This window comes from Dipodomys merriami, unplaced genomic scaffold, assembly GCF_024711535.1.
Source record: "Dipodomys merriami isolate MVZ:Mamm:240054 unplaced genomic scaffold, mDipMer1.0.p SCAF_1, whole genome shotgun sequence".
NCBI lineage: Eukaryota > Metazoa > Chordata > Mammalia > Rodentia > Heteromyidae > Dipodomys > Dipodomys merriami.
This window is the reverse complement of record NW_027202270.1, coordinates 49282880-49302092: the sequence shown is the minus strand read 5'-3', so window position 1 is coordinate 49302092 and position 19213 is coordinate 49282880. Positions and strand designations below refer to the sequence as shown.

At 35.1% G+C, this 19213-nt stretch overlaps 1 protein-coding gene across 5 annotated transcripts in view; it reads left to right on the top strand.

Moving 5' to 3' along the window:
* The window catches only part of Csrnp3 (cysteine and serine rich nuclear protein 3), a 204038-nt gene that overhangs the window by 100087 nt on the left and 84738 nt on the right, over positions 1-19213 (top strand). Inside the window, exon 1 of one of the 5 annotated variants that reach the window (XM_070021753.1) lies at positions 1132-1341. The exons of 3 other annotated variants lie outside the window; for them this stretch is intronic. The gene's annotated coding sequence lies outside the window, so the exon portion shown is untranslated. Of the gene's footprint in view, positions 1-1131; positions 1342-3191; positions 3209-19213 lie in introns of those variants that run through there. One more of the 5 variants, XM_070021787.1, reaches the window with a different exon arrangement.

Below are 19213 nucleotides of genomic sequence, written 5' to 3'. Positions count from 1 at the left end.
TGTTTGACTTTTCCTCTGTGCTCCTTGTTGCACTTTGCATGTATTGGTCATAAGATATTTAGTGAGACATACAAATAACAAGCTTTCCAATCAATTTAGAAGCAATAAGAAGCATCACATTCCAGTAACTGAGTACTTTTCATTTAGAAATCTTTTTTCAATTTTTGAGAAACAATTTAGAATATTCAAAACAGTTTTATGACAGCAACATTACTTCACACACTCTTTGTATATATCAGAATGCAATTTCTAAACAGCAGACAAACCTTTGTAAGTGTTGAATAATCATCTCTGAAGCTACTTGAAATCAGATAAGGTAAACCATATGCTTTATTGAGGTAAACTGTCTAAAATAAGTTACTGCAATTTTAAGAATTAATATGAGCCATATGTCCTTTAGATCTTGAACTTAAAATCTTCATTGTTCTTTTAAGTCAGCTGTTCTTGGAATGTGTCATCTTTTGAAAAGATAAATTAATCATCCACCTCACTCATCCACTTCATTTATATACTTCAGTAAAAGACTCAACCCTCTCATTGACCTTATCAAAAGGATTGAGTATATCTATTTTTATTCATATTGAGCATCTTTTAGTGTCTAAGATTTTAATTGGAGAGATCTGGAGCAAGTAGAATTGATCATTTTTAGGGCAACAAAACAAAAACAAGCAAAAAAGACATACCAGCAATCAAAAGGTTAATGCATTTTAATTACTAGCTCATTCATTAGAGCTAGGATCCTTGATGCCATTTGTACAAGAGTACTTGTAAAAACAAAATGTAAGGTAGGAAATTGCTTTTTGTAAGTTTCCTTTCCTTAAATAATTGTGCAGCCTCTGACTAATATAAAATCTAGCACCACTTTGGTGAATGCTCGCTGAAGCATTTTCTATGATAATCATAATAAAAAAAATCTTGTGCAAGGATTTCCTTACGTTGTGCTACATTAATGACTTAGAGCAGCATCCTAGCCTGTTATTTCGTCCTCCTAGTAGACCTCAGCTGATAAAAATATCCATAGACACAGTGAAGTCAGTGGCACGCCTGGCTTTCTCCGACAAAACTCCATGTGATCACAGATAGGCAGCCTCTCTGAGGCTGACGCCGTGCAGCAGGCAGTAGGTAATGAGTCTTTGTGCCGAGTGAAGCTCTTGTCGCTGAACAATAAAGCATATGGTACCAGCAATAAAACACAGGGCTGGGAAATTTAAGAAGATTCTGCTGAACCAGGAAGATCGGGGGCTTCCGTTATGCTGACACATATTATAAAATGATAATCCATTTCCTTGGGATTCACATGAATAAAGCGTCCAAGGACTAAGACTACAGCTATTTGAACAGGTCGGTGATTTTATAAATTCCTCCAGCACTTCCTTGTATTTGACTGAATCTAAATTAGGATGGGTGATATGTGCTTACCTTGGAACAAAAACTTTGCAAGGTATCTGTCGTATGTAATGTGAAGGATGCACTTGAACTGACAGAACAGTGCTAAAATTTTGTGTAGCCAGTTATAACAGAGAAATGTTGATACCATTATATTAAACTGAAAAGTTATTTATTCTATCTAAAAATATTTGGTTGAGGAAAAAAAATGTATGTATTAATTTCTAATCTGTGTATATAAAAATAACACAAACCAGAATACCACTAATAAATTGCTCAAATAAAAAGGCTTTAATTTTAAAAATTCTGTATTGCATTAGTTTATGTTTCTTATAAATCAGAAGATTAAATCATTCCAAATTTTTTGATGTTTTAAAGTACTGAAAGATTTAAAATAATTAAACAAAAAATAATAGTTTTAAAATAATTTAAAAATTCTAAACAAGGAAAAATTAAATACTGATATTTATTAAAATGCATTTGTACTTTAGTAAATATATATAGATATGTGTATATGTATAGGATAAATTTGTGTGTTTTAATTTTTCTATTCTATTTCTTTTCACAAATGGCAAAGACTGCTGCATAAAACCATTTATATTATAGGTAGCATTGATCCACAAATGGAAAACAACAACAACAAATTAGCTCAATTTTATAATCATGAATGGATTAATTGCAAGCTGATCTATTTTTCTGTTGACTCACCATTATAAAAAATGAAAATGTATGCTTTTGTGTATATTTATAAAGTATGCACACACATGACCTTTACTAGAAAATAACCACTTCTTAGGTTTATGAGCAATGGAGAAGTTTATGTTCCAAATAGACTAATTGCTGTGTAAAAGAAATCAAGGCAAGAAATGACCTTAGGAAATAACAGCACAGCATTGAGCATCCTTTGCCAAGCAGACAAGCACTACTGCTATACCAATTTCTCGATGTAAACACATAGTTTAACTTTGCTCTACATTTTTATTGCTATGAAAGGCACCCTGGGACCTCAATCTTTTGCAATTTTTGGCCATCATTTAGGATGATGGTCTCTTAAGGCACTTGGGCACATTTAACATTTTACAAAATTACTGTAGTGAGTTCACATATTTGTATAGTGTCTAATAAAATTTTATGCCTGTAAGATGCTATTTACCACTACAAAAAGATGTACCTCGTATTTTAATTATACATGCATACATAATTTAATATATATAAACAAATTAACAAAAAGAACTATGTCTCTAAAACAAGAGAGATTAATGACTATTTTAAATTGACTTTGCACACATACTAAATGAAAAATTTTACTATTTGTGTTTCCTTGGTTACCATAGTTGCTGCAGACAGCTTCTAATGGGGAGATTGTAAGCAATGATAATAGACTTTAACACAAACAAGAAAAATTGTTTGTCCATCAGTAGATGGGGGAAGGTGATGTCCACCTCCCAGTAAAGCACGCGCCCGCTCCCCATCGCTGTCCTAATGTGATTCAGGTACCAGGCAGAGCCGTATTTGCACAATTCCTTACCCAGCATTCTGTTTCCACTGCTGGAGGACTGCTGGAGCCTTATGCAAATGAGACGTCTCACAGGCTTTGACTGCAGAAGGGAGAGGAGGGGGTCAGAAGGGAGTTCAAAGGTCACAGAGCTGGTGGAAAGCTGGATCAGTTGCCTAAAAAAGAAAAAAAAATTATATATATGAATACATACATATATTTATATAATTTTTACAGCAGTGTTTTGCAGCAGTTAAATGAACTGTGCTTTATTTCTAAGAGTGAAGTTTACACGATGTGTGCCGTGGTCATTTAAAACGCGTGCAGGTATGGTGACATTTTGTGATGCGCCTGATTTTATTTCTGTTAAAGACACTGATAGGAATTAGCTACATAAATTCATTTTAGCATTTGGCAGGATATTTCTTGCCTTCAGCCTTTCCTTCTTATCTGTGTATGTGCCTTTTTAAAAATTAATTTGTCTGTCTTCATATTTTCTCCATTTGATTTTTTTGTTGTTCTGATGAAATAATTGAATATGAGGAAAAAATTGAATTTGGGCTTCTAAATAATCCTATCTTTGATTGTAGGAAGCTTTCTAAGTCAAAACATCTAGAATAAATGTGAAGACTTACAACTTTCAGTGGGTTTCCACAGTTTTAAAGAAATGTATTTTAAATACATACTGAGTTCTTAACCTAAGATTTTTTTTTTTGTGAGGTATCTAGAATTCCATAGAGTTCTTTTGTTCATATCCTATACAACAATATAAGAACAATGTTAATAAATGGTACTTTCATTTTATTTTAAGAGAAGGTTTTGAGTTTGAGAGCAGTTGTTTATTACTTATTTTCCCTGAGAAGTGATTTCTTTGTTGTTTATTTTTCTTTTCTTTTCTTTTTTTTGAGTTAGATCTCTCATTGATTTTTCTAATTGTTATTAAATTTTGGGGTTAGGGCTTTTAAAATAGTGCTTTTGCAGTCAACATATTCAACTTCCTGTGACTTTTTTTCCTTTTAGTTAAATCAGGATTGTAAAATGATCTTTATAAATGTTACGGGACAAAAGTCTCTCCCCCCCCTCTCTAAATACCACACTTTGGTGAATATGTGATTACATCATGGTCAGATCTGTCCTGCACCGAACAAATGTGTAATGACTTTTATTATCCATGTTGCTTTGAATTTTCACAGCAAATTTCAAGTAAACTTAAAGCAGCATGATCTATGTTTATCTATATCATTTAAAAACTTGGATGTATCATGTCACCAATTAAAATGTTGATGAGAAAGATATGTTATTTTCATTTTTGGAATATGCATCTGCCTATATGACAAGATGTATGTGTATGAAAAAGTATTGGCAAAGATGAGCAAGCAAAGCAGCATTTCATGCAATTATTGCTTTGTTCTTTAATATTTGTAAAAAATTAATGTGTTGAAGCTTACATGGAAAGAACCAGGACATATTTAGCTATAAATAATTGCTCTCTGCACTGAAAAGGGAGTTTGTTTTATTGTAATATTTAAGATGTGCTACTTTGGCAATAGTATCATTTATTTTAGGTGGAGGGGGGGCTTGAGGAGGAAACAAAACAGGGGATGACCATTTACAGTAGTGAAGGACAATTATTACAAATATTTATGAAATTCACCATGTAGTAGTCAGTCATTGCCAGATCTTTCCTCTTTATCACTCTATTGGGACATTATGACATTTATTCAAGACTCTCAGATTAATTTATGAAGCAGGACTTTTTTTTAAAATGCAAAGCTGTCATTTTGTTCTAATCACTTTTTCTTGTGGAACTTCCATGATTTCAGCTGAAAGAATATATTTTATTTTATTTATTTATTTTTATTATCTTTAAGTAGTTGTACAAAGAAGTTCCCATTCTACAAAACAGTATATGAGTACAAAGTGTCTGACAACCTTGTCACCCATCTCTCTTAACCCATTATATTTTAAATAAATTGTCTTCCTTTGCAGTTGATCAGAATATTCTAACCCCTGATCCAAACATTAATACATGTGTGCATAGATAGCACATGTACTAAGATATGTGCTATACATTATATATAATATCCAACTTATATTGCACATAGTTCAAGCAGCTAAATAAAATATTTTATACTGTTTCACTCATATTTTATCCAACAACTTTTACTAAGGATTATTTTACCTCTGGTTCAGATCATGACAATAGTTTGTATCAACTAACTCTTGTGTGCTCTAGGTAGAGAAGGAAGAAGGATCCAGGTTTAAAACTCCTTAGATAGTTCAATGCTTTTAACTCTGCAGGTACATGTGATTTCAGTGAGAATATTCTGAGTATAGACATAAAAATACAGTGTAGGCAAAGGAGGGAAGTCATGAAAACTCTTGGAGAAAATGTGATAATCGATCAATGTGAAATAAAAGAAATTGTTGTGCTTCTGTGAGCCACAAGAGAGCTATATATGTCCTGCAGCTAATTTATGGGTTTGAATATCCTGGATAATTGATGTTTCTATGCAAATTCATTCAAAACTTTGAAGTCTCTTTATATTTGCTTGGGTGGGTCACAGCACTTCCATACAAATCTGTGCTTACACAGTAGGCTCCTGGTCTGTGCATCTACACCATGGCTATTTATGTAAACACAATTCAAATCAAATTTGAGAAGTAAAAGAGTAAGTTATGCAAGCTAAAAACAAATCCTTGGGGATATGTACTTAGGATAATTAAAGAAATAGCGTTAGATCAGACTTCCAAGGAATCTTTGATTTTTAAACACTGAATTCCTTGTTTTTTGATAAGCAGTCTGTCTTTGCCATCATATGAATTTAGAGACCATATTGTAGGCTTGGAGACAATTTTAGACAAGCATGTTGTACTCAGTCTAGCAGTATGAAACATCGTCTCAAGTCTACAAATAACTGGTGTTATCTCAAAATCTCAAAATCTCTTTAGGTCTCAGTGTCTTCATGTTTGTCCTATTGAACTTCTAGAGCCTATGAACTAGAAAGAACTCAATAACTTTTAACACAAATTAGGAAAATGTTCAAAATAATTATCAAGTATTCAGGCAATTATATTATTTTAACATGATGCTTCTTATGAGATGAAGGGGGAATTGCCTTTTGATTGCTTAATATAGAATTTAAATAAAAGTGTTTCATTTTTCTAAAAATAAAAGTATAATAAAATTGGAAGATAATTATAAGAATCTTTTTAGAGCTATAGTAGGTACATAGTGATATTTTATCTATTGTAGTTGGAAAACGATCTGCACACTGTAAACCAACTCTTCAAATAGCTATAGTTTATAACTTTAAAGGTCAGTGTTTTAAAATGCTAATAGCTTTCATAGGAGCAAAATATAGTGCCAATTACTCTGCCTTTTTAAGCACAGTGGAAAGCAGCATGTGGCACCAAAATCTTCATTCTCACTCTTACAAAACTGTTCTTTAACTGCCCTCCAACACCAAATGGCTTCTTTCTATTAGATGCATTTTATATTATTTTTATACCTTTTAGAATTTTATTCCTCATCTAATATTATTGTTTTAACACAATAATTATTCCTTATCTGAGAACAATTTAATAATCACCTTTGTGATCTTTGTGATAATATTTTTAATGATGTGATATTAAATTCTAAATCACTAGATTTTGGGGGGAAAGGAGAGAGGTACTAAGGATTGAACTTAGAGATTCATGCATACTTGAATCATGCTCTAAATTACAACTTTGCTGAGCAATAAGAGAAAGATATATGTTTCTAAACATCTGCATTTGAAAATTCTGACACACACAGAATGAATACAATAACATAACACAGAACACAAACTTTTCTTTTAATTTTAGTTTTTCTTATGTTCAGGGTACTGAACTTGTTTAAGTTCCAAATAATTAGGAAATTATTGTTGTTGCTATAATAAGAATCTGTCATATTATGCTACTAACTATAAAATCAACTTATATATAATAGAGGAATGCATCTATTATATTTAATAGAGAAAAAAATCTGTAAAATGTATAAAACAGGAAACATAGAAACCAACATAGCAGTGTCATTTGCCTACTCAGTAGTGCCAATTATACCTGTGTTTGCCACTTTCAGTAGCTGAATGTATGTCATTTCATTCTCAAAGCCTGGTAGCAAATTGAACACATTCTCTTATACCTGATGGGAGTTATTATTGTTGGGCCACCTGTAGCTCCATGCAAACTTATAGATCCCCATATCCTTTCAGAAGTACACTTAGTTGTTCATATATCTGGTCATACTATCTAAGCCAGAAATGTAAGATGATGAGCCATCAAATGCCACATTTAAAAAATAATTACAGGTAATGCCATTCTTCATTATGAGACTTGAAGTAGCTAATGCTATTAGAGTTGATAGCTAAGAACTTTATAGATATAAAGGAATATTAATCCCATGAGTCTTGTGTTGAAGGCTACTCTATAAGACTGAAAACTAGTTCCAAATTGCTTCCAATTATGATTCTCTTGAAGATTAGTATGTTAAAGGCCTGAGAATTCCTACCTTGTCAAACCTGAGTAAATTTGTTTCAGACCTTAAAAACTTAATACAATTCATGAACAGCCAAAAAACATGGAAAAATACTGTACATTGTATATTGTTTTCTCGATAGGTAGTTGCTTTTATTATATTGCTGGTTGTATGCAAATAGTGGAATAGTTAGAGCTTGCATTGAAGTCTCAATCCTTCAGTTTTTCCAAGATTTGTTCTGTGACTTGTAAGTCATATGGTTTAGCACACAGTACTGTGAACCCTAATTTTATCTGCAAAGTAATGACAATAGACTATGTTAATGAGGTTTTGTTTTAAAATGAAAATGCAATAGCATTGGTACATAATAAGAACTTGTATAATATTAGCTATTACTAGTATTTCAACCTCCATGAGTAGATTCACTGATGCTGATAAGTAAAGGAATTAAAAATATGTTATTGAGGATTCTGAGAGAACATTTTCAATTTCAGTAAATGAATACGAGTTTAGGTTTCCCGAAGTAGATACTAAGTAGATCAAGGTCTTACTGAGAACTGATGCTTAGAATTTGGGGAAAACAAGTAGAGAGTGCATTTGCCATGGTCACAAAGGTCCAAACAACACATGACTTTGTAGATGCCATAAATTGTGCAATTAGGAGCCCACTCTGAAAATTTCCTTCTCAATGATGTGGCAACATCACCTTTTCAGAGCTCTCTTATTTTATATCCTTTACTGCTTTTCAGATTCCCATCTTTTCCCTTTTATTCTACTATTTTTTCCCTGTTGTCTTTGTACATTAATGTAATAGTTGTTTCTGATCCATTTAGAGTTTCTGCCTTGTCCACAGGCTGAGCTCTTTAATTGCAGGGGGAACATGGCACCTAGTAGACTCCAATGACATAACATCCTGGTTTGTTTGGTCATTAAATGACCTTTATGGCACAAGTAAATTGGAATTTAAAAATTCCCGTGAATCATAATGTTGAGCAATATTGCATCAATTGATTCAGTCACAAACTGATTCAAAAGAAACAGAAAATGCACCTGTTGTTTTTGCTTACAAATCATCTTAATAGTAGCACACTTATTGCACATTTTTGGCAAGTGTATTTTGTTAATAAGTTTTAGGTAAGCTGGAAGAATATTATGACTCTGCTCTTCTGGAACTTGTTTGAAGTGTAAAACTCCTGAAAATGAGTTTCCAGTTTCTAAAGGATTATGTGACTTTGGTATGACTTATTCCTGTTGTGAACAAGTTTTAATTTGTGCTTGCAGAAAATTTACTGAGAGTTGAAAAGCCAGTTATTTAATCTCCAACTACATATTATTTCTGCCAATTACTGCTTAATACAATGCCAGCTGTAGGTTAAATAACTATTGTTCTTTCTCTTGGATAGTAAAAATCTATATCTTTCTTAAGGTGGTGATTCATTTTATAACAAGTGTCCAAAGTAGTTTTTTCTATTTGTTCTAGTTTTGAATTTCTTTTAAAATTTTCTATATGGTGTCTTTGGAAGAATCCTAGTACTTAGAGGAATACAGCTCTAAAGCTTGAGCTTATTTTATTTTGACATATTTTCTTCAAGATTTTTTGAAGGAAATGTGTTTTTTAAGTTTCTTTTTCTCTGCACTAGACTGATGGTACCGCTGAAGGAGGACATATCTCTTAAATACCCTTCATCTACACTGTTTGGTCTATTTCACTATCAAAAGCCTTCTGAAAGATTAAAGAAAAACTTTTAAGTACTAAATAGAAAAAAACAATGCCATATCCTAACCCTGCACTCCTAACTATTCTGAATTCTTCTACTTTGGAACTCTATGCAGTCTTTTTTCCCCTTAGTGTGGTAAGTCTTGCCAATTGTTCAAGAAATTAGGCTAAGTACTGTTGCTTAGCTTTAAAAGCCAGCATAGAAAATAAATTTTTCATTGACTTCATTTAGTACTTTTGTTGTTCAAACTTACAAGTGGCCTGGGATGAATTTTCCAAGTTTTAAAAGCTCACTGTGAAGCCAGGTGCTGGTGGCTCACGCCTGTAACCTTAGCTACTCAGGAGGCTGAGATCTGAGGATCTCGGTTCAAAGCCAGCCCGGGTAGAAAAGTCCGTGAGACTCTTATCTGCAATAAACCACTCAGAAAACCAGAAGTGGCACTGTGGCTCAGATGATAGAGCATTAGCCTTGAGCTGAAGAGCTGAAGGACAGTGCCCAGGCCTACAGTTCAAGCCCCACTACCAAAAAAAAAAAAAAAAAGAAAGCTTACTGTGTTCTTGTCTAAATGTCTCTTTTCTTATTACCTAAACAGCATCCTGTAAATTTGGGGAAGGGGTTTTGAAATCCAAACCAGTATGCATATTTAATTATGCTATTTTGTCTAACATCAGATGATAATCACTGTTTAGGGCCAGAGGAATCAAAACAGAGTTCTGGCTTTCTTAAATGAATACTAAGTCCAGTGAGACATAGTGCAAGTATGGAGTTTCTTTGGGACCCCACAAACAGTGTAAAAGAATTTAACCCCTTTCCTACAAGACATGTCATCTCCACCAGTGAGGTTTTTAGAGGCTATAAAGGGAAGGAAGAGGGTATGAATAATGAGGCAAGAGTAACACTTGTCTAGAGATCAGGGATTTCACCCTTTAGTCTAGATGGCAAGGAAACCTTAGAGCTTCTGTTTGCTATCACACCTTGATTCTTGTGTTCATATAAGTGGAAATTGAAACTTAGAAGTAAATGTTCATACTTAAAATTAGGCCACCTTTTAACAACTGGTTTAAATATGACCATAATTTACTGAACACACTTTCGAATATAATTCAGTGCATAAGGAACTTAACAGTAAATTGAGAAAAACCGCTAGACAAGTCAGCAATCTTAATAGAAAGTCATAAGGATGATAAATGCACGGGCCAGATGTTGCCAAGGCAGAGATCACTTAATCCCAATGTGTTACTGCTCTGGAATATTTCTCTAGAAGGGCAGGGTCAGCTCTACAGCTTTAAGCTAAAGATCCAGAGTTCTGAAAGCTCAATTTCCTTGCTAAAAATGCTTTGAATGTATGTAACACATGATCTTGATGCATTTATCCATTGAGTGGGCTGATTCCATTTCCTGGCCCTGATAAGTAGTACTGCAATGCACATGGTTGCACTGGTGGTTTTACTATAGCTTCATTTGTGTTCTATTGGATAAATGCTCAGGAGTCAAATTGCTGAGTGAGAGGGTAGTTCTACACTTACATTTTGGGTTTGAGGGAATGTTGAAGAGAGTAGGTGCAAAGTATTTGGCTTATAGTAGGTGTTCACCAAAAGCTGTTTGTGATCCTTGTAACTATCTTTTAGGAAAGGCAGACAGTCTTTTAGAAAATGTATCTCATACTACAACTCCTTTTTTTCATGCCACAGATTTACAGACAAGGCTAGTGATCGGTAGTTATTTAAGAAACCCCATGGCAACTGAAAAAAAAATAAGAAAAATTGGAAGGGGATGTTCCGGGACATGGAGTTGCTCCTCCGTCTCACATGTCAAAAATATAAGAGATCTAGGATGTATTTCAATGGTAGAGGGCTTATCTAGAAAAGGCAGAGTGTTCAATCCTAGCTCCTGGGGTGGGGAGAAGAAGGTAATGGGAAAAAGATGAAAAGAGAACATGAGAAAGGTGGAATGAGCTCTATACTAGAAAGAGGATTACTCAGGTTATAAAGGGAGTAGGGAAGGAGATGACAGATTCTCAGATTTCTTTGATACACTGTACTAAAGTGTTCACAATGAATCACTTCTCTCAGTTCTGGATATTGACCAAAGCAGAGGGTGTGTCCTAATCATCGAGCAGAAGTTCTTCTCTTGCAAATCCACGAATAGATGGAAAACATTTGTGCTTATGTCCACTTCTTTTTCTTCTAGGAAAAGTATTCATTTCTTTCATCAAATTCTCAAAATGGTAAATCATCAAGCTGCCAAAGGTTAAGATTCACCGTATAAGAAGTAACTCAGAAATCACAGGCAACTTTTGCATGAGGAATTTATACATAAGCAAGGAATCCCACAGTCATTTCTCCAACAAAAATATTTATTAGGCAGGAGTGCTCCCAGGGTTCTTGGCTTACACTGCCACCTGGACAAGAGCAGTGCCTCTGGCTGACACGTTCTTTTCACACTGGCAATCCACCAGCAGCGTTTTTCACATTGGTAGTGCCCCATGGAAACACCTTATGGGATTTTACCTTGTGAAATCAATGCCAAATCTCTCTCCTTCTGGCAGCAGATAAGCTACTTTTTTGCCAAATGGATTTAGGCAGCAATGGCCCTAGTATGTAGAAGAAGATATTTCTAACTATTTCGGGGAAAGGACAAGCTTTCTCAGAATGTATGGAGTGATAAATGTTCAAGGCCCCCTTTTGCTTGCTTAGTTATAATTACCCAAATAGCATGAAATGAGGTTTATTTTCTAATAAACAACTGCATTAAATATAGTTTTTGAAGGATTTCCTCTCCACATCCATGTGCACCTTTTGCCTTTAATAAAAATACTGTGTATTATAGCTGCCATCTGTGATTTACTGGAAAAGATCCTAATGGTTGAGAGCTTAGTGCAGGCATACTGAGTTCTAATCCTGGCCTGCAAAGAATCTTTGGCAAATAATTAATGTGGGTTCTCATAATAGATTTCATGAAATGTAAGTCTAATTCATTTTCTCCAATCCCTGATATAATTAATAGTTTTTGCCTTGTTTTTTTCTGGGTTTGTAGGCTTAGAAGAACATAAGTGAAACACAAACACATAAATATGATGTAAGTGACATAAACATTGGAACAAAAAAATCAGATAAAGCAAAGTATATACAACTTCTCTACTGGGTTTTAAGGAGACCTCGGTTTATACAAGATCATTCTTAGAGGAAGAAACAAAAACCAGGATTGTTATGACTGAACCAAAGAGAGGTCTTCAAAATAACACTTGGAATTAATTTTGACTGTGGGTGATTCAGAGAAATATGATGACACTTAATACTTAGCACTGAATAAATGTTTTTATTTGGACTGGTTAGCACTGTAGGCTAATAGGCAGTAATATAGAAATCCAATGAATTGGAAGAAATGAAATAAAAGAGTGAATTTAAAGACTGAACAAAGAAAAGTTTACTGAACTAAGTCAAACATCTTGGGAAAAAATATGCTTTTTTCAGATAGTATGAAACCTTGCCAAAATGATTTCTTTTAGAAAGATAGCTGCTTAAATGATTATTTGTGTGATGACAGCTATTGACTATTGACAATTTTCAATTAATGTAACAGTGAAAGGGAAAAACATCATAAATTATTCAAAATCAGGATTAAAGAAAACTGGATATGGAGAGGATTAGTTAGATTTTTAAGTAAAGTAAAGTTTAAATATCTATGTATTTAGAGACATTTGGCCAAAAGTTATTGCCGCCCCCAAATTACTTTAGAATATATTCTATATTAATGGAGTTATTTCTTAAATGTTGGAGTAGACCCTACACATCACAGATCGAATGCACCACTGTCCTCTTCCATCCAGCCCAATAGACAATCTGGCTGGTATTTTGACCTTGAAAAACAATCTTCCTTCTCCCAGGGAAGCTCCCTGTTGTCATAGGAGAGCTGCTCCAAGTCCTTTTATCAATGTGCTTGCCCTGGCTCTTACCTCATCATATCAATTTAGCAAAACAGCTATCAGAATTACTTCCTATCTTGAAGGAAAGCCTTTTTAGATCCTGATGTTTCCTGAGCCCTAAGTCCATGTTGAGCAAAGAGAGTACCCTTCCCTTATCAAGTTCATTAGAATAATATATTATTACAATTTTTTTTAGCATTTTGTGTTTGTAGGAGACGTTTTGGAAAAAATACAAAATAACTTTTATTTTCTTTGAGGAATCATGAACAAAAGAAAATTTACCCTTTCTATGCATCATTGTAACATAAGTTGTCTAATTAGCCCCTTCCTACATTCTGTGTCACCACTCAAAAGAATCATTTTGTTACCAATTTTTACAGTTAAAGATTGCTCTCACTTTGCTTAAAGTGTACTCAATTAACAGTGCAATGATAAGACCCTGTCTCTTATTGTTCATGAGTGACTATTTCCTCAGTCACTGAAAGAGCTATATGGAATAAGGACCTACCAGATCCAATAAACTGGGGACTCAGTGAACTTGCCTTTACCCATCAGGCCTACGAAAGAGATTGTATGTCACTAAATAGACTGCCTCATTACCAAATGAAAAAAAATGCTTGTTAGTCTCATTACTATACAGGCAAATTGTTGCCTCGCCAGAGGTGCTTCTGCTACAATACAGATCTTCAGTGATAGGCAGACCAGCCCATAACCATCATTTAACCTTTATGATTGGTAAATTCATGACTCCCCACAATGACATGTTTTATACACTGGTTTTCGTCTGATTGATAAAAGAGAGGAATAAAACATTCCTGCACATAGTTCCAGTCCATATCTGGCTTTTATTATATAAATGTCTGTTGTTTAAACATTCAGTTACTTCAAAATCAATGAGAGTTGTCTGAAAAAAATGCATTCATTTAAATTTAGATTTCATAAAATACAAAAAAGTAATTTTGGTATAAGTTCTCCCAAACATGATTTATTTCTTCTTAGCAGAAATTCACAATCAGCAGGATATAGTGTATTTTTAACTTGCGAAATCTGGTCATGCCAAGGTGGCTAAAAAAAATTAAAAAAAACAGACAACCTGATCCTCGGGGTTTGGGGGTAAAGAAAATATTCTAAGACATAATTTCTTTTAATAGATAACAAAACATTATGAAATAGGGACAGAGGAAAGCTTAAACATTAGACAAATGGCTGTAGGGTTGTAAGAAGTCAGCGAGTAGCCCATGAAAGCTGTGGGATTTTTTTAGGCCATCGAAAGAACAAAATGATCATTTCCAACTTAGTGTCTTATGAGGATCATTGTTGCAGTCGGTCACCCTGTGTCCTTGTTTCAGCATTTTGTTATTTCCCTTCCCCTCCCCAAATTAGATAAATGTGTATACAAGATGAAAGGTACCAAAATCAAGTACAGTGACAACAAGGGATATGCCATAGGGGGAAGAACATACAAAAGAAACAAAAAAAATCACATAGTACATTAAAAATAACAACAACAACAACAAAGAATAACCTCTTGTATCCCTTCTCTTCGCATCATCTTTTTTAAAATATGTTTTTAAAGATAATATGCATAGGGGTTACAGTTACATGAGTAAGGTAATGAGTACATTTCCTATCCAGCATTATTACCTCTTCCTTTGTTTTCCCCCTACCATCCTTTCCCTTCCCACCTCTCCATCTCATTGTTACAATGGGTCAACCTGTGATGGGGGGAAGTGAGGGAGGTGGGGGCGGGGAGGGAAGGGATAGTAGGAAAAAACAAATGAGAGCATAACAATGTTTGATAAGAAATGTACTCATTACCTTATTCAGGTAACTGTAACCCCTCTGTACAGTATCTTTACAATAAAATATAATCTCAAAAAATAAAAAAAACAAGCCTGGTGCCGGCGACTCACGTCAGTAATCCTAGCTACTCAGGAGGCTGAGATCTAAGTATCATGGTTCAAAGCCAGCCCTGGCAGGAAAGTCCATGAGACTTTTATCTCAAATAAACCACCATAAAATGGGAAGTGGTACTGTGGCTCAAGTGATAGAGTGTTACCCTTGAGCTGAAGAGCTGAGGGACAGTGACCAGGCTCAGAGTTCAAGCCCCACAACGGAAAAAAAAAATAATATCCAGCTTTAAAAAATAATAATGTATGGGGATGGGAGGGAAAAACTGGGAGAGAGAGCAAGGGAAGGGGTGACATTGTCCAAAAAGAAATGTACTCATTACCTGACTTATGTAACTGTAAACCCTCTGTACATCACCTTTATAATAACAATAAAAATTATAAAATAAAAAGAAGAACAAAATGAGAGCTGAAGTTGGTAGCTCATGTCTGTTATCCTAGCTACTAAGAAGTCTGAGATCTAAGATCACAGTTCAAAGCTAGTTCAAGCAGTAAAGTCCATGAGACTCTCAACTCCAGTAAACCACCAGAAAACCAGTAGTGACACTATGCCTCAAGTAAGTGGTAGAGTGCTAGCCTTGGGCTGAAGAGCTGAAGGACAGAACCCAGGCCCAGAGTTCAAGCCCCAAGACCAGCAAAAAAGAAGGAGGAGGAGGAGGTGGAGGAAGATGAGGAGGAAGATGAGGAGGAGGAAGAGGAGGAGGAAGAGGAGGAGGAGGAAGAAAAGGAGGAAGAGGAGGAGGAGGAGGCAGAGGAGGAGGAGGAGGAGAAGATTGTAACACATACACAGAATTTAACTTCAGCCTTTTGACATATTTATTTCGTGGGACTCATTGTACCCCATCTTCTTTCATAGTGGGTTGTAATACTTCCTCTTTGGTCTCACTGTTCTAGTTATCTTCCCAGTGGGCCATAAATATATTAAATGAATTAGTTGTGCTTGTAGGCATAGAAAACCTATGTCCTTTCTTCATCAATATTTTTGAGCACTTCTCTTCCTCAGTGTATTCAGAAACTTCTGAGCAATGGTTACATCAAATGCAAATGCGAAATAGAATAGGTGGAGTTAAACTAACCTGTTAATAAGTAATTTGTTAATGTTTTATAATAAGGTAGTTCTTAATTAAATTTAACTTCAAGACAAGGTCTTGAAGGACAGAGACATAATTCCCAAGATCTTGGCAAGAAATGAATTGAAATACGGAATAAAGATATAAGATAAAACCATGTTACACGAGGAGAGGATGTTGGCTTTGAAATACATTGGAAGTTATTAAGCTTCTGAGTGAGCTTATCTGGAGTAAAATCTATTTGGGTGGCTCCTTGCTTCCTATGTGTTCCTCTCTGCTCATTGGCTAAGTAATTGAATGATCATTTGACAAACAAATGGCCCAGTTTTTGGAGCATTGAACTTGAACTATGAGACGTACAATTTACTGAAGCTTAGAACTAGTAAGAATACAACTCAAGGGAAAAGATAAAAGAATTTCTACTCTGTAATCCCAGAAGTCTTCCTGGTCTCTGCATTTAAAAATGTTGGTTTTCTGTTTGGTTTTAGTGCAAATATGTTCAGCCTTTTTCCAACATGTTTTTCATTTTTGTTAATCTAGAATTGGCTTTTCTATTGCTCAGAAGCAGAAATATTTTATGATACATTGAGACCTCACTTCCCCTCACCACAGGTTGACCCATTGTAACAATGAGATGGAGAGGTAGGAAGGGAAAGGATGGTAGGGGGGAAAAAAAAGGAAGAGGTAATAATGGTGATAGGAAATGTACTCATTACCCTACTCATGTAACTGTAACCCCTATGCATACTATCTTTAAAAATATATTTTAAAAAAAGATGATGCTAAGAGAAGAGATACAAGAGGTTATTCTTTGTTGTTGTTGTTGTTGTTGTTGTTGTTGTTAATGTACTATGTGATTTTTTTTTGTTTCTTTTGTATGTTCTCCCCCCTATGGTATATCCCTTGTTGTCACTGTACTTGATTTTGGTACCTTTCATCTTGTATACACATTTATCTAATTTGGGGAGGGGAAGGGAAATAACAAAATGCTGAAACAAGGACACAGGGTGACCCGTTTTATCTCTTATTTTGATTCTCATTAAAAGAAACATGCCAGATATTTTGTTAGAAAGGGGAAGTAATGTGGTAGGTAAAGTGAAGATGACATATGCTTTTTTGGAGCTTCCAGTCTAGCAGAGAAATCAGACATCCTTTTGAAATTAAAGTGTAGAAATGAAAGGATTTCATCTATTCCCATAATATCTATTACCTATAAAACATTGTTTTATGCCCTTCTAATGTCAATGAAGAAAACAAATATTCATCCCTTTACATGTTTTAGCATAAAGTGAAAACAATGATAGATCTTTTAGCATAGGATGAAAACAACAACTAATAATTTTAGAAATGTGTAGATAAAAAATCAAGATGTAGAAAGTGGTAAATGATGTGAAAAGAAATGGAAAGATCAGAGGAAAAAGTATAGGAAATAGCTTAGAAGTCATAAAATGGCAGGTTGGAGAAATGGAAAGATTATTAGAAATGAAATATCTACAAGGCCAGTGTCTTAAAATGAAGATAAAGAAGTTAACTAAGCTAGATTGTTAAAGACTTCATAAGCCACTTCAAGGATTGGAACTGTATATGTTGAAAATTCAAAGCCACTACAGAATTTTATGTTAGTGCTAGATTTGCACTTTAAATTTGTTATTCTGCCTTTATCCAGGAAAACACATAGCAAGCAAAAAAAACATTAGCTAGGTGGGAAAGAATAATTATGAGGCTTTCATCCTAGTCCAAATGAAGCATTGGTGCCTTGGACTAGACATTTCTGAACTTGACAGTGGTAGCAGTGGGGAGATAATGCTGTCTAGGCTTACCTCTTCAGCTTATTGTATTCAGAGTAAATGAATACCTGTCCAACTTTTGGGAGTTCCTCAGTGCTATATAAATCCTGCAAAACATGTACATGCCTTTTTGTTTGATTGTATTTGAGTAAATTTAACTGACTAAATATGTGGTGCTTGAGGAACTGTGAGAGATACATCATAGACATTCCTCCTGTTCACGTGAGACTGTACCTATCCAGCCATATACTGTTGTTCTTATATTCTGAGAGAATCAACACAGTATATAAACAAATCAAGCAGACATGGCTCTCTCTCTCTCTCTCTCTCTCTCTCTCTCTCTCTCTCTCTCTCTCTCTCTTTCTCTCTCTCGTCAGTCGTGGGGCTTGAACTCTGGGCCTGGGCACTGTCCCTCAGCTCTTCAGAAGGCTAGATCTCTACCAATTGAGCCACAGCACCACTTCTGGTTTTCTGGTGGTTTATTGGAGATAAGCGTCTCATGGACTTTTCTGCCCAGGTTGGCTTTGAACTGCGATCCTCAGATCTCAGCCTCTTGAGTAGCTAGGATTACAGGTTTGAGCCACCAGAACCCAGCTGAGACATGGCTTTCTTAACAGAGTCATCTCCTTAACTCTTGTGTTCCTCTCCCCACCCCCCCTCCCGAGTAAGATGGGTTAGATGATGTAGGTAGAAACTACATGTCCCTTTACTGCTCCGCTGTAAAGAGGCTGAAGGTTATACACAGCCATCACTGGGTCCTTTGGCCTTCTTATTTTGTTATGGCATTATGGCACTCATCCAGTGGGTTGAATACAGCAGTGAGGTTAGACAAGTTTTTTGCTTCATTGCTACACAAGCAAATTGGTTCTTAACCAGTTTCATGGGTATTTGGAAAGGTTACATTTCCGTGTAGTTATTTGAATGTCTAATTTCTAGCTTAGATAGTATTCCCAGCACTTCTTTTCTCCTGGGACTAGCTCAGCTTCCTCACTTCTACAAATCCAGGCAGAAACTGCATCCAACTTTCAACTCGTTTGCTTCAGTGCTTATCTGTCCCACTCTCACTTGTATTAATAAAACAGAGAGAGACAGACAGACAGAAACAGACAGACAGACAGACAGACAGACAGACAGACAGAGACAGACAAAGACAGACAGACAGACAGACAGACAGATAGACTGTCTGTCATATCATCCCTAAAACTTTTCTCTCATCCTTGAGAATGAAAAAGGGGGAAGGATATCAAGTATGCTTTTATGGTGTTGTGAGACGGCTCCTTGTAGCCTAATTGAGTATCTTGCTTCTTGAGTAATCTGCTTTCCTAAGAACCTTGGAGAGAAAGAGCGGGGATCTAAGAAGGCTTTGAGTTGTTCGATATTCCCATTGTAATCTCTTATTACAATTGTATAGTTTTAAACAT